The sequence below is a fragment of the Leopardus geoffroyi genome, chromosome C2, assembly GCF_018350155.1.
Source record: "Leopardus geoffroyi isolate Oge1 chromosome C2, O.geoffroyi_Oge1_pat1.0, whole genome shotgun sequence".
In the NCBI taxonomy this organism is placed as follows: Eukaryota; Metazoa; Chordata; class Mammalia; order Carnivora; family Felidae; genus Leopardus; species Leopardus geoffroyi.
Window position 1 is genome coordinate 158314935 of NC_059333.1, and position 13249 is coordinate 158328183.

The following is a 13249-nucleotide window of genomic DNA, read 5'->3' on the forward strand; positions in this document are numbered from 1 at the left end:
CTCTGTGCTGTCACAGACCCCCGTACAACAGGTCAGAGAGAAGGAGGCAGCCAGTCAATATTTGTGGAGTACACGGGGATCGCTCCTGGCCTTGGTGGGCAGGTTGGGATGTATTATGGGCACAGGAAGAAGCATTTGGCCCTGTGGAATTTAGTAAGCTCCATTTTATAATCGGTGGCTCTTTCTCCAAACAAACAAGGGTTGCGAGCCCTGCCCTGCAACCACAGTGGGTCTGATCCTGCTGAAGATTTTCAGCTGAATTGGTGAAAAGCAGTCATCCTCCAATCACCAGGCACTGAGTCGGGATGGAGGGTAACATGGCCTGTGACCTCATTAACAACATGAAGTCCACTTAGATGACACGGCGACAGCAGATGGTGTGGAGGACGTCTGCTCCTGTAAACGTCCCACACTCTGGCTCTCGCCTTTCTGATGTTACCAGAGCCGTGTAGCTAAGTCATGGAATCTTCTGCAATTTGCGGGAAAGCGTCAGCTCGGCAGAACGAGCCTTGCGACAGAAAAGCGTTGGGATGGCAGCCAGGAAGCTTTGGTGCCTCCAAGAAACACTCGGTCCTCTGCTCCCGTGGTGGGGAGGTGGGTGCCCGCGGGGTGTTTGGTCCAGACACACACCTCCCCCAGGTCTGCCTCTACCCTAGCTGTCTAAACACGGTGAGACGTGAGACGCCGTTGCATTGGCACTGAGGGGCTGACAGGGCCCCCAGAAGTAAGTGGGCGCTTGTCTGCAGGAGTGAGATTCGCACAGGGCATGACCGCCCTGAGGTCTCTTTCTGAGGTGCTGGCCTCGGAATAGCTGTGGCATCACCATGTCTGGGGAGACGCTACCTGGTGCCCTGGGTGGAGGAGGCCAGCCGTGATCCTGAAGGGTGACTTGGCCTGTCTTAGCAAGAACCGACAGCTGCCGTTGGGAGCCTGGAGCAGTCAGAAAAGATCCTTCTCATTCATTTTCCAAAAGGCTTTCCAGGCTGATTCAGGGCAGGACCCTCTCCCCCCCCCCCCCCCCGAGGTAGCCTCCCCATGTCTCCCTGGACTGCAGGGTGGAGATCAGGCCACTAGGAGTGAATAATGGGACTCTCAGCAGAGTACATATCGCGTGTCTGTCTCCTCCTTCGTCATTACCTCTGTGCATGAGAGAACTTGGTGCAGGCCTTAGTTTGGATTCCCCCAGAAGCCTTCACTGAGAGAGGATTCGAGTGCAAATAGTGTTTCTGGGAGGGAAGCCCAGGCAACCATGGCCAGGGGAGAGTGGTGGGGAGATAGGGAGGGAAGGGAGCCAGGACAGCAGGGTAGAGGGGAGGGGAGATGTGGGAGGGGAGGGAGCCAGGAAAGCAGGGGAGAGGGGAGGGGAGATGTGGGAGGGGAGGGAGCCAGGAAAGCAGGGGAGAGGGGAGGGTAGATGTGGGAGGGAAGGGAGCCAGGAAAGCAGGGGAGAGGGGAGGGGGGACAGGGGAGGGAAGGGAGCCAGGACAGCAGGGGAGAGAGGAGGGGAGACAGGGGAGGGAAGGGAGCCAGGTCAGCAGGGGAGAGGGGAGGGGAGATGTGGGAGGGAAGGGAGCCAGGAAAGCAGGGGAGAGGGGAGGGGAGACAGGGGAGGGGAGGAAACTAGGACAGCAGGGGAGAGGGCAGGGGAGATGTGGGAGGGAAGGGAGCCTCCCTCTGGCAGAGTCCCCTGCCAGGAAAGCAGGGGAGAGGGGAGGGGAGACAAGGGAGGGGAGGAAACTAGGACAGCAGGGGAGAGGAGAGGGGGGACAGGGGAGGGAAGGGAGCCAGGACAGCAGGGGAGAGGAGAGGGGGGACAGGGGAGGGAAGGGAGCCAGGACAGCAGGGGAGAGGGGAGGGGAGACAGGGGAGGGAAGGGAGCCAGGACAGCAGGGGAGAGGAGAGGGGGGACGGGGGAGGGAAGGGAGCCAGGAAAGCAGGGGAGAGGGGAGGGGAGACAGGGGAGGGGAGGAAACTAGGACAGCAGGGGAGAGGGCAGGGGAGATGTGGGAGGGAAGGGAGCCTCCCTCTGGCAAGAGTCCCCTGCCAGGAAAGCAGGGGAGAGGGGAGGGGAGACAAGGGAGGGGAGGAAACTAGGACAGCAGGGGAGAGGAGAGGGGGGACAGGGGAGGGAAGGGAGCCAGGACAGCAGGGGAGAGGAGAGGGGGGACAGGGGAGGGAAGGGAGCCAGGACAGCAGGGGAGAGGGGAGGGGAGACAGGGGAGGGAAGGGAGCCAGGACAGCAGGGGAGAGGAGAGGGGGGACAGGGGAGGGAAGGGAGCCAGGACAGCAGGGGAGAGGGGAGGGGAGACAGGGGAGGGAAGGGAGCCAGGACAGCAGGGGAGAGAGGAGGGGAGACAGGGGAGGGAAGGGAGCCAGGTCAGCAGGGGAGAGGGGAGGGGAGATGTGGGAGGGGAGGGAGCCAAGGATAGCAAGGGAGAGGGGAGGGGAGACGGGAGGGGAGGGAGCCAGGACAGCAGGGGAGAGGGGAGGGGAGACAGGGGAGGGGAGGGAGCCAGGACAGCAGGGGAGAGGGGAGGGGGGACAGGGGAGGGGAGGGAGCCAGGACAGCAGGGGAGAGGAGAGGGGGGACAGGGAGGGAAGGGAGCCAGGACAGCAGGGGAGAGGGGAGGGGAGATGTGGGAGGGGAGGGAGCCAAGGATAGCAAGGGAGAGGGGAGGGGAGACGGGAGGGGAGGGAGCCAGGACAGCAGGGGAGAGGGGAGGGGAGACAGGGGAGGGAAGGGAGCCAGGACAGCAGGGGAGAGGGGAGGGGAGACAGGGGAGGGAAGGGAGCCAGGACAGCAGGGGAGAGGGGAGGGGGGACAGGGGAGGGAAGGGAGCCAGGACAGCAGGGGAGAGGGGAGGGGAGACAGGGGAGGGAAGGGAGCCAGGACAGCAGGGGAGAGGAGAGGGGAGATGTGGGAGGGGAGGGAGCCAGGACAGCAGGGGAGAGAGGAGGGGAGACAGGGGAGGGAAGGGAGCCAGGTCAGCAGGGGAGAGGGGAGGGGAGATGTGGGAGGGGAGGGAGCCAAGGATAGCAAGGGAGAGGGGAGGGGAGACGGGAGGGGAGGGAGCCAGGACAGCAGGGGAGAGGGGAGGGGAGACAGGGGAGGGGAGGGAGCCAGGACAGCAGGGGAGAGGGGAGGGGGGACAGGGGAGGGGAGGGAGCCAGGACAGCAGGGGAGAGGAGAGGGGGGACAGGGGAGGGAAGGGAGCCAGGACAGCAGGGGAGAGGGGAGGGGAGATGTGGGAGGGGAGGGAGCCAAGGATAGCAAGGGAGAGGGGAGGGGAGACGGGAGGGGAGGGAGCCAGGACAGCAGGGGAGAGGGGAGGGGAGACAGGGGAGGGAAGGGAGCCAGGACAGCAGGGGAGAGGGGAGGGGAGACAGGGGAGGGAAGGGAGCCAGGACAGCAGGGGAGAGGGGAGGGGGGACAGGGGAGGGAAGGGAGCCAGGACAGCAGGGGAGAGGGGAGGGGAGACAGGGGAGGGAAGGGAGCCAGGACAGCAGGGGAGAGGAGAGGGGGGACAGGGGAGGGGAGGGAGCCAGGACAGCAGGGGAGAGGAGAGGGGGGACAGGGGAGGGGAGGGAGCCAGGACAGCAGGGGAGAGGAGAGGGGGGACAGGGGAGGGGAGGGAGCCAGGACAGCAGGGGAGAGGAGAGGGGGGACGGGGGAGGGGAGGGAGCCAGGACAGCAGGCATATTCATTCCAGAGTAGGTGGCTGCAGCCACCAAGGGGTGAGGAAGCTGAGCGAGACATTCGCCCCCAGTCATGGTCACTGGCTGCAGGGTGCTCCCGGGGCTTTCATGTGCCAGCACTTCCAGCCTTCCTTCTGCAGCTTCAGGCAGAAAGATTCCAAGCTTGGGGCAGGAAACCCTGGGTGGCCCCAGCAGGTCCCAGGGGACCGTGGGCAGGGCACCGGTGGGACCTACCTGCTGCAGTCGACTGGGGAAGGTTGTTTGCTTTTATCGTTTCTGGGGGGTTGGAAGTGATTATACTGGATTTCCTGGAAGTGACTACAGTGATTTACTGGAAGGAAGACTAAACGGTGCAAAGATGGACAAAAAAACAAAATGTGGTCTGTGCATGCAATGGAACATTACTGTTCAGCCTTAAAAAAGGAAGGAAGATCGGATGCAGGCCGCAACGCATGGGAACGGTGAGGGTAACGTGCTAAGGGACATAAGCCGGGCACAGAAAGACAGGTGCTGTATGATTCCTCTCATATTCGATCCCTAGAGTGGCCAAGATCGCCGAAACAGACCCTCTCTGTGTGGTTCCGGGGGCTACCACAGGGGAAGTTCGAGCTGAATGGGTAGTTTTATACTGTGGGAAGGTGAAAACGTTCTGGAGGTAGGTGCTGGTGGCCCTGCAGTGTGAATGTACTTAATGCCACAGAACTATGCGCTTAAAAATGACTAAAACAGTAAATTTCACATTATGTAGATTTTACTACAGTAACAAAGAGGGAAACCAGGGGCCAACATCTGAGTAACTTCTCCGAAACCACTCAGCAGTTAGCTATCTCCGTCCAAAGAGGCCAGTGGAGAGACTGAGATGCGTCTGCCCCAGGCACGGGGGACCCTCACTCGGCCTGTCACCTCCTCACCAACCAAGGACTCCACAGCAGGGACAGAGTGAGTTTCTCTGGGTATGATAGCCCTGATGAGTCTGAGACGAGAATGACACTTTGGGGCACGTCAGGGAGTAACTCTTTGGAATAAGTAGCAACTCGAATCCCGCTCTGTTACGGCTTTCTCTTGCAGAAAGTGAAACTGACATCTTGATGGCCTACTATGCACAGGGTCTACCAGACGCGGAGGGCATCAGACCAGACTCACTGCCTCTGAGTTATGTCGGATGGGCAGGAGGGAGAGTGAACAGGTGTTAAGTGACATTTCGGCACAAACCCGAAGGGTGGGTTAAGGAGGCTGCCAGGTGGAGGGGGGCTGAGCAGGGGTCGAGGGAGGGGCAGCAGGGACAGCAGGCAGGGATGGCCTTGGGGAACTGGAAGGTCAGGGTGACAGAGAATGACATGATCGGCTTTGCTCATTTTGTCATTCTCTTGCTGCTGTAGGGAGAGTGGATTAGACGGGGTCACGGTAAGGAGTGGTGGCTTGTACCTGAGCAGGGGTGAGGTTAGCAGGCACAGGAGGGTCTCACGTGAGGGTCAGGAGGCAGCAACACTTCAGCATCTTTGGAGAAGAACATCTGTAAGCCATAATACGTATTACAATAGAATTTGCGACACATTGGTTGTAATGAGACCGGACTTACATAGAAACCGATTTCTGGAAACCAGAAATTGGGAACCTCGTTTTAGGCAGCTTGGAGCACAAGTGATTGGGGTGACCGTCCCTGCACCTTCTCTGGTTCACAGGGCACTCGGAGAACCCAAAATGGCCTTTAGCTTTTATTTCTGTTTATTCTTTTATTCATACGTCCCCTGCCGTAAACTGGAGGGTCGCATTCTGCTTTTCTGGCACCTCCTATTTGTATCACACTTTGCTAGATGCTGACAGAGGTGTCGAGATACGCAAGTAGTCACAGCTCCGGAGCACTTGGGTCTGGTTGGGGCAGGTAGGTGCAGGTGAAGAGTTAAACGTGTGTCTTTCGTAGCAGATCAGGGCAGCCAGAAGTAGGACGTGACTGATTGTTTAATGATAAATGGGACAGAAAATAAGGGACCGTAGGAAATGAGAGAAAGAGAGAGCCCCTTAGGGTTTCCTGAGCCAGATCTGAACTCTAGAAGGTGCCCGGGATTGGGACAGATCCTCACCACGGGAGCCGTGAACAACAGCAGGGGTGCGGCGGCTGGGCGGCGAGGCGCATTGCACTGGAGTCCTGCTGGAGGGTTGATTTCCACAGGTGACGGGAGGCTGCATGCAGGCTGTCCTCCGGCTGCAAAGGTGGTGAGGCACCAAACCGTATGCTGGGGCATGGGGCGGGTGCAATCTGGGAGGCCGTCCCTCCCCCTGGAGGGGAGGTGGTGGCAGGGTGGAAGTCTGGGTGGGGCAGGTGGTGACGCCCCTGGAAGAGGGTGGGGGAGCAGATTTGGGGAGAAAAAGGAGTCATTTCAGAGATTCTGAATGTGATGTGTTTGGGGAACCATCAGATGCAATAGAGAGAGGCCAAAGGGGGACGAAACCACCACTGGGTTTATCTTTTACAAAGCTGTGGGGATGTTCAGGAACGTAAGGTGCGGGGAGTAGCAGACCTGTGTGTCAGTGGTCAGGGCCCAGGAGGGGACAGATGGCACACTCAGGTTGGGTCACTGAGGAGAGTTTAGCTTAAGTGGTGGTGCACAGAAATGGGCAGGGGGTGGGGGAACCAGAGAGATGCAGTCCCTGGACTGGTGGCAGTCCCTTGGACTGGTGGCCGGCCTGTGGGGACTAGAGGAGGGAGCTGGCAGAAGGTGAGCCCAAAACAGTGTCCCAGCCTCGCTCACCTCCCCACCCGGAGAGCTGGGAACCGTTGGTGAAGTCCCTACCACGTGTCAATCTCCCCAGTCCCGGAGCTGGGCAACAAAGGGAGAAGAGGGGGTCTGAAGGGGCAAGAAAAAGACATAGTACATTCACAGCCAAGCTGCAGGGCGAGGGAGACCAGAAATGATGCAGGCACAGCGGCAGATTGACGGAGACGGGCACTGGGCAGCCTGAGCAGGTGATGGTTGGCTGGGAGCCCAGCTGCACGTGCCCACATCCGGAAGGACGTGGAACACTACTGGGGAGGAGCCGAGGGGGGAAGGAGTGGGTTTGACAGGTATACATCTCTGGTCACTCTTCCCTCCAGAAAAAAGCATAATAATAAAAAAAGAAGTATCATCTTAGTAACCCATGTAGGCTGAGTAATGATGATGAATACAGAGTGAGCTCCCAGCGATGGGTGAGCCTTTTCTAGCCTATGATTTGCTTTTATGAAATTAGCAGAAACCCGAATTTCCAAACTGTACCTTCCCTTAATTTTTTCCCCTAACTGGTGCTTGAGACTAATATTCTTAAACAAGTAGCCTTGTAGGAATCCCCCTTTCCCCTCCCTCTTCAAGTCGCCAGAACCTTCATGTTAGTAAAGTTCGCCCTGGAGTTCCCTCACCCCGTTCGACGCAGGTTCTAAGCCAGCAGGTATGCAGTGGGCCCGAGGGTCTGCAGCCAAGTGCTGTTGGTCTCCGGGCCCAGTGTGGACAGTGAGGCCCAGGGAGGCCTTTTCTAGCGATTAGAGGGGGAGAAAAAGCAGCAGCTGCAGCAGAAGAAAAGGAAAAAGAAAAAGGAATGCGGCCCAAAGCAGCGAGCTCACTCCTACCCCAGCACGTCACCCTCCGCTGCCCTTCCGAACACATCTTCAGGAGACATTCTCTGCTGGTGCCCACAGTGTACCAGCCACTGGGTTTAGCGTAAGCCCAATGGCTGCTTAAAAGCAGACACTTCTGGAGGCAAAACCTCTCTTGCACATTGCAGATTAACTGTTGGGATCAGTGTACCATAAATAGATCAGCCCCGTGGCTTTCGGATCTTCTTGAAGTGGGTTTTCTAATTCCTGTGCTAGATGGTTTTCACTACTACTCCCTTCTCTCTGCCCCCCTGCACACCCTAAAAGTGGTTTCCTTCCGTTTCTTGGGGTAATTTGAGTCCTGGATGAAGGCAGATTGTTCATGAGCCCCTTTAAAAGCCTCCTTGATGCTGCTGGCTGCAAGGCTGCCTCCCCCCCCACCCGCCCCTCTGACTGCACCAGTACATTTCAGAAAAGGCAGGTCCCCAGTGTCCCTTTTCCTCATCACCTGAAGAGGGCTGTTAGAGTGCTTCTGGATTGGAAAAGCACAGGGCTTTGGGGATGGTGGTTTCTTGGACCCCCCTCTCAGGGCCCTCCCTGGCTAAGAGTAAGCCATACGAGAGCAAGCAGTATCTTGGCTTCTCCGCTCCCAAGGGTCCTCAGCTGGGACCCACCTTTCCCTGTTCCCTGTTATTATGTCGTTCTTACCTTTGGGTGACGAGCTGAGAGCTAGGGATGTAGTTATTGTCCCAAGCCAGTTTATTTTGAAAGTTAAAGCCAATGAGGTGGAAAAACCCGTTCAACTTAATCCACCCCACCCCCACCCCATTCTTCTTGAACTTGCTTTTTTAAAAATCTGAGTGCCACATCTGCCAGCATGCATGGTGTAGATATACCTGGGTCTGGTCATTTTCTTTCCTCTTTCTGGATTGTTTTCTTTCCACTCAAGCTCACCAAGCGAGACGGGTTCACCCATAATCTCTGGCTCACGACAGATTGTGGGGACTTAACTTACTCCGAGTGGAATCGCACCCCCACCTCAGGTCCAGATGCATCTATGGCAGCATTCCAGCAAAAGCATTACTGAGCACTTACTGTATGCCGGGGACTGCGCCAAGATCCGCGTAGCTCGTCGCCATGCCAGAGGCCTCTGAGGTGGGAGTATGGTCCCCTTGTCACCCTGCCCACGTCTTTCAGCGAGAAAGAGGCTGGGACATACACAGATCAGTTACGTTTGATGAGGGGCACCCAGATGGGAATGGTGGGATTAGGCCTGTCCAGCCGCAGCACCCACGTTCCTAACGGCTGTCTAGTGCGTGAGCCAGCTTGGGCTATTTCCACCCTAACCAGAGATGCTCAGGAGAAGTTCAGAGGACCCAAATTCCAACAGTCCCTTAATTAGAACATTGCACATTTTGGGGCGCCTGATTTTAGCTCAGGTTGTGATCTCGCGGTCCGTGAGTTCGAGCCCCGCGTTGGGCTCTGGGCTGACAGCTCAGGGCCTGCTGCTTCGGATTCTGTGTCTCCCTCTGTCTCTCTGCCCCTCCTCTGCTTGCCCTCTCAAAAATGAGTCTCTGTCTCTCAAAAAAGAATAAATGTAAAAAAAGAGAAAAGAACAATGCAGAGTAACGATGTCAACGTGCTGTTGTGTGCCTTCCACTGTGTGTTTCACGACACCCGTATCCAGGGTTTTGTCTAGAAGCATTCCTTCAATGAAAAGTGCCATTCCTGTCCCAGGCCACCACGAGGCTCTTCAGGGACACTGGGGCACCCTTCCCTGGTGCCCTCAGCAGCACAGCTTGTCTCAGATTCTGGGCGCCTCTGGACCTAGGACACTCATTTAGGTCTGATTGAGTTGGGAACCTGATACATAAAACTGCGAGACCCTGAGTCAGGGTCACGGAAAGCTGGGTTGTTTAGTTCAAGTGAGCAGATTGACAATTAGCTAAAGCTAGGTGCAAGCCGTGGACAGGGTGGAGAGGACCAAGTAAGATGCAGCCCGTGCCTAGGGCCCGAAGGGCATCGGCATTGACGACGTGTGTCGATCCATAACACACGCCTGTGGCTTTATAACATGCGATGGAAGGTCCAGGAAGGGAGGAGAGCTGGCCAGCAGACATGTGGAGAGGCCTCACGGAAAGGGTGGCATTGGAGACAAGATGGGAATGAGCAGTAGGACTCCGACTGGGCAAAGACTTCGGGGGAGGGGTATAGCAGGTGGGAGGCAGGGAGGCCCCTTTAGGACTTTGAACAAGGTCGGGCTGGGGCGTTTGGGGGCCTGGAGCTGTGTTCCACGTGGGCTTGGGGAGAAGCAGACATCTTAATTCTGTAGTAACAGAGCCAACATTTCGTAAACCACCCAGCACTTCATTACCTGATTTAGTCTGCCCTCCACCTGTGGAAGCAGCCTTCCTCATCCCCGTTTCACAGATGGAGAAACTGAGGCCCAGAGGGGCTAAGGGACTTGCTCAGGCAAAATAAGGAGAGAAACCACAGGAAGTCCTCATGGTAGTTGCCCCCCCCCCCCCGCCCCATCATGGGGAATCAAAACTGGTCACAAGAGCAGAGGTTGGGAGCCCTGAGAGCTGGCCCTCAGCAGGCAAGACTGGGGTGTCTTCAGGCTGGATCAGGCTCGGAGCCCACACCCTGCGTGGTGTTGGCGGTGGGGGTGCCTTTGGGACCCACCCAGGCCCCTGCCTGGGTGGCACGTTCGGGGCAGAAGAGCCCATTCCCTCCCCGCTGGCTGCCTACACGAGTAGGCAGAGGGAGATGAGGCCTAACAAATTAAGACAATTGAAGTCACATCACTTGTGCCTCTTTGAGGCGCGCAATAAACACACAAATACTTGAACCCGCTATTCCGACTCCAGCTAATATGTTCTAACCGCAGTGTGCGGGCTCTGGAAAGCAGCTGTGGGGAGCAGGGCAATCAATTGGATTGCAAAAGCGCAGGGTAGAAAAATGATTGCAGCATTTGTACAATTACCTGGTTTGCCTGGGTCTGCGGAGGAGAGAGTGCTTTCTCTTTGTACTTCTGCGGTAAAAATGGATCCAGCCTCGGTCCGCTTCATGATTGTGTCATCATAATCCGGCCCGTATTGACCGCTCAGCACTCAAGCAGGACTCAACACCTGCCCGGCCCACAGGCTCTCTGGGCTCTTCTCAGAGGAGTCGCCGGGGGCACCGAGGCCAAGCACTGTTCCAGGCCGGGGGGGGGGGGGCTGCCCCTGGGGAGCCAGGACCCCCCCCCCCCAAGCTGTCCAACTCCAGAGCCTGCTCCTCTCAAGCGGGCACGTTTTACTTGCCTCCACCTTCCGGCGAGGACAAGGGAAATGGGTCAGTTTTCTTTTTTTAAGCCGCAGGTGCTTGTCACTCCTGAGGGATTGAAGCAGTCTCAGGGCCTCTGAAATTCCGACCGGAGCGGCCCGGTCCCCTCCGTGTCCAAGCATTTTGCGGTGTCTCTGTCTGCCTGCACATTCTTGAGAATCTCACAAAAGTGAACTTAGATCCATTGTACCAAGTACAAGCTGCTTTCTATTTTTTGCTCTCCTACTTAAATTTTCAAAGAATCTAAAATAGCAGTTGCCATTTTTTACCATGTTCTCTTCTGAAATATTTAATTCTTCCTCGGGCGGTTTAACATTGCGTTGCCCAAGGATTAACTTCCATTTTTGAAGAGAGTCTATTAGCCGGGAGAGGCAGAAAATGCATTTCACCCAGTGGCAGGGACGGGGGCTGGGAGCCCACACAGAGAGGAGCGGGAGGCCCACGGCTTTGCCTCTCTGGAGGTGCCTGCCCCTCAGCAACACCCAGACCAACTCCCTTTATTCAACACATACTGATTTTTTAAAAAGCAAAGTTTCCCTGCAAAGACCAATTTTGAGGGGATTAATACGCAGTGAATACCGACCCACGAACCGTGGCTTCATGACCCTAGCCAAAACCAGGAGCCACCCGGGTGTCCCTCTAATGGTCTGTTTCTTAATGACTCCCAGAGAAGACAGGAGGGAGAAAAGCAGGAGAGCGATTTCTGCCTTTATATCGAAGGTCCTCACCAACAGCTTAATTTCTCCCTCTTAGGTGATTAAGTCGGGTGGTGCCAGTCTCAGGTGACTCCCAGGCTTGTGCCTCTGTCTCTCCTTGACCTTCGTCTGCTCCCCTTGGACGAGGCCTAAAAAGTTTGAAGGTTGTCTGCCCCCGAGGCGGCTTTGTGCAGCAGCCTTTTGTGGCTAGCTCGGTGCTTTGACTGCCTTCATGCATGCGTCTTCCCTTTCCTTCTGCTCTCCTCAGCAAACCACACCTCATGTAGTTTCCGGGGTGTGTAGTTTTTTTTGTTTCTTGGACCAGAAGTGTCCGAACTCACTTACCGTGTGGTAACAGAAGGAAGGGTTGGTTTCTGCCCTTAATCAAATTCGCTTGGTTTGGGGGGGCACCTGGGTGGCCCAGTTGGTGAAACGTCTGGCTCAGGTCGTGATGTCTCCGTCACGAGGTCCACGTCGGTCTCCGCAGTGAGCGTGGAGCCTGCTTGGGAGTCTCTCTCTGCCCCTCCCCCATTTGCACGCACTCTCTCTCAACATAAATTTTTTTTAATATCAGTTGGCTTTTATTTTTGTAAATACTTTTTTATTTATTTTTGAGAGACAGAGTGTGTGTGTGAAAGGGGACACAGAATCCGAAGGAGGCTCCAGGCTCCGAGCTGTCATCGCAGAGCCTGGTGAGGGGCCCAAACTCACGATGAGCCGTGAGATCATGACCCGAGCCGAAGTCGGACGCTTAACTGACTGAGCCACGCAGGCGCCCCGAAAAAATCAGTTGATGTTTAAAAGAGAGGTGTCTGTGCCGTGATGTTGGAGATGCTCTCGCCAGGTCAACACGGGAAAGTGTAATTCTTGGCCGATTGACATAAGGTTGATTTCCCCAAATCCAGATCGGGTGATGGTGAGTCGCTAACCCTTGTCAACTCTCGTTTTCTTTCTTTTGTTCTTGATAAAGAAAATGAAAGGGGTCGTCAGAAAATTAAAAAGACCATAAGGATCCCATTTTTATCAGGGTTGGCTCCCTCGAGACACAGAGGGTACCTCCTGTTTTCCCCTTTGCCTCAGGCCCTCGGAGTTAGAACCCAGGGGCCGGCTGAAGCCCGGGGGCACGACCAGTGCGTGGGGCGCCCCACAGGGCTGCCCAACACGTCCGTGTCTCCCGTCTCCTCGTCTTGGGATGGCTGGCCCTCGGGCTCCCATGGCCTCTCTCCCCTCAGTCACCACCCACAGGATGATCTTGAAGATCTCTCCCTCACGGAGGGCTCCGACCTCGCTGCCCGAGAGAATTACCTGGGTGGGGGAGCTTCTCGAAACCCTCTCCCCAGACCGGCCCCACACCGGTTGAGTATCTGGGGAGAGACACAGGCGTTGATCGGGGCTTTTCCCTAAACAGTGCATGTGAATCTCTGTGCAGCATAGTTTGGAAACCACTGATGTCAGAGCGCTCCCCAAGGAAGCATTCGCAACAATACCTGCCTGAATCCCAGTCCCCACTTACTTAGTAGAGTCTCCGGGTTTTCCACACTTTTCCCGTTTTTTTGTTTGACACATTTCATTTCGCAGCTCCATTTCCCCTCAGCATGCCGGCACAACCTTTGATGGTCTCGCTTCTCACCAAGAAGATGGCTTAAAGCTTTAAGCAGTACGTGACCTTATACCCTTCCAACTTCGTAAATCTGGCTTTTAACAGTAGTAACAAAGACCTCACAATTCCACTGTGGTTATTTTGCTGTACTTCTGATTTTTTTTTTTTTTTTTTTTAATGAAAGCAAGGATGTGCTTTGGCTTTGCTTTGTAAAAGATGATAACGTCTGTTCTTTTTTTAAAAAAAATTTGTTTAATGTTTACTTTTGAGAGAGGGAGAGAGGGAGACCCAGAATCCGAAGCAGGCTCCGGGCTCTGACCTGTCAGCACAGAGCCCGACGCAGGGCTCGAATGCATGAGCCAT

General features: G+C 56.1%; 1 protein-coding gene across 13 annotated transcripts in view; it reads left to right on the forward strand.

Annotated features, from left to right (window-relative positions):
- LOC123575878 overlaps nt 1–13249 on the forward strand; it is a 131712-nt gene that overhangs the window by 79229 nt on the left and 39234 nt on the right. For 4 of the 13 annotated variants that reach the window (XR_006701061.1, XR_006701060.1, XM_045436785.1 and 1 more), the window contains one exon: nt 4445–4635. The exons of the other annotated variants lie outside the window; for them this stretch is intronic. The gene's annotated coding sequence lies outside the window, so the exon portion shown is untranslated. The remainder of the gene's footprint in view (nt 1–4444; nt 4636–13249) is intronic. 13 annotated transcript variants of the gene reach the window in all.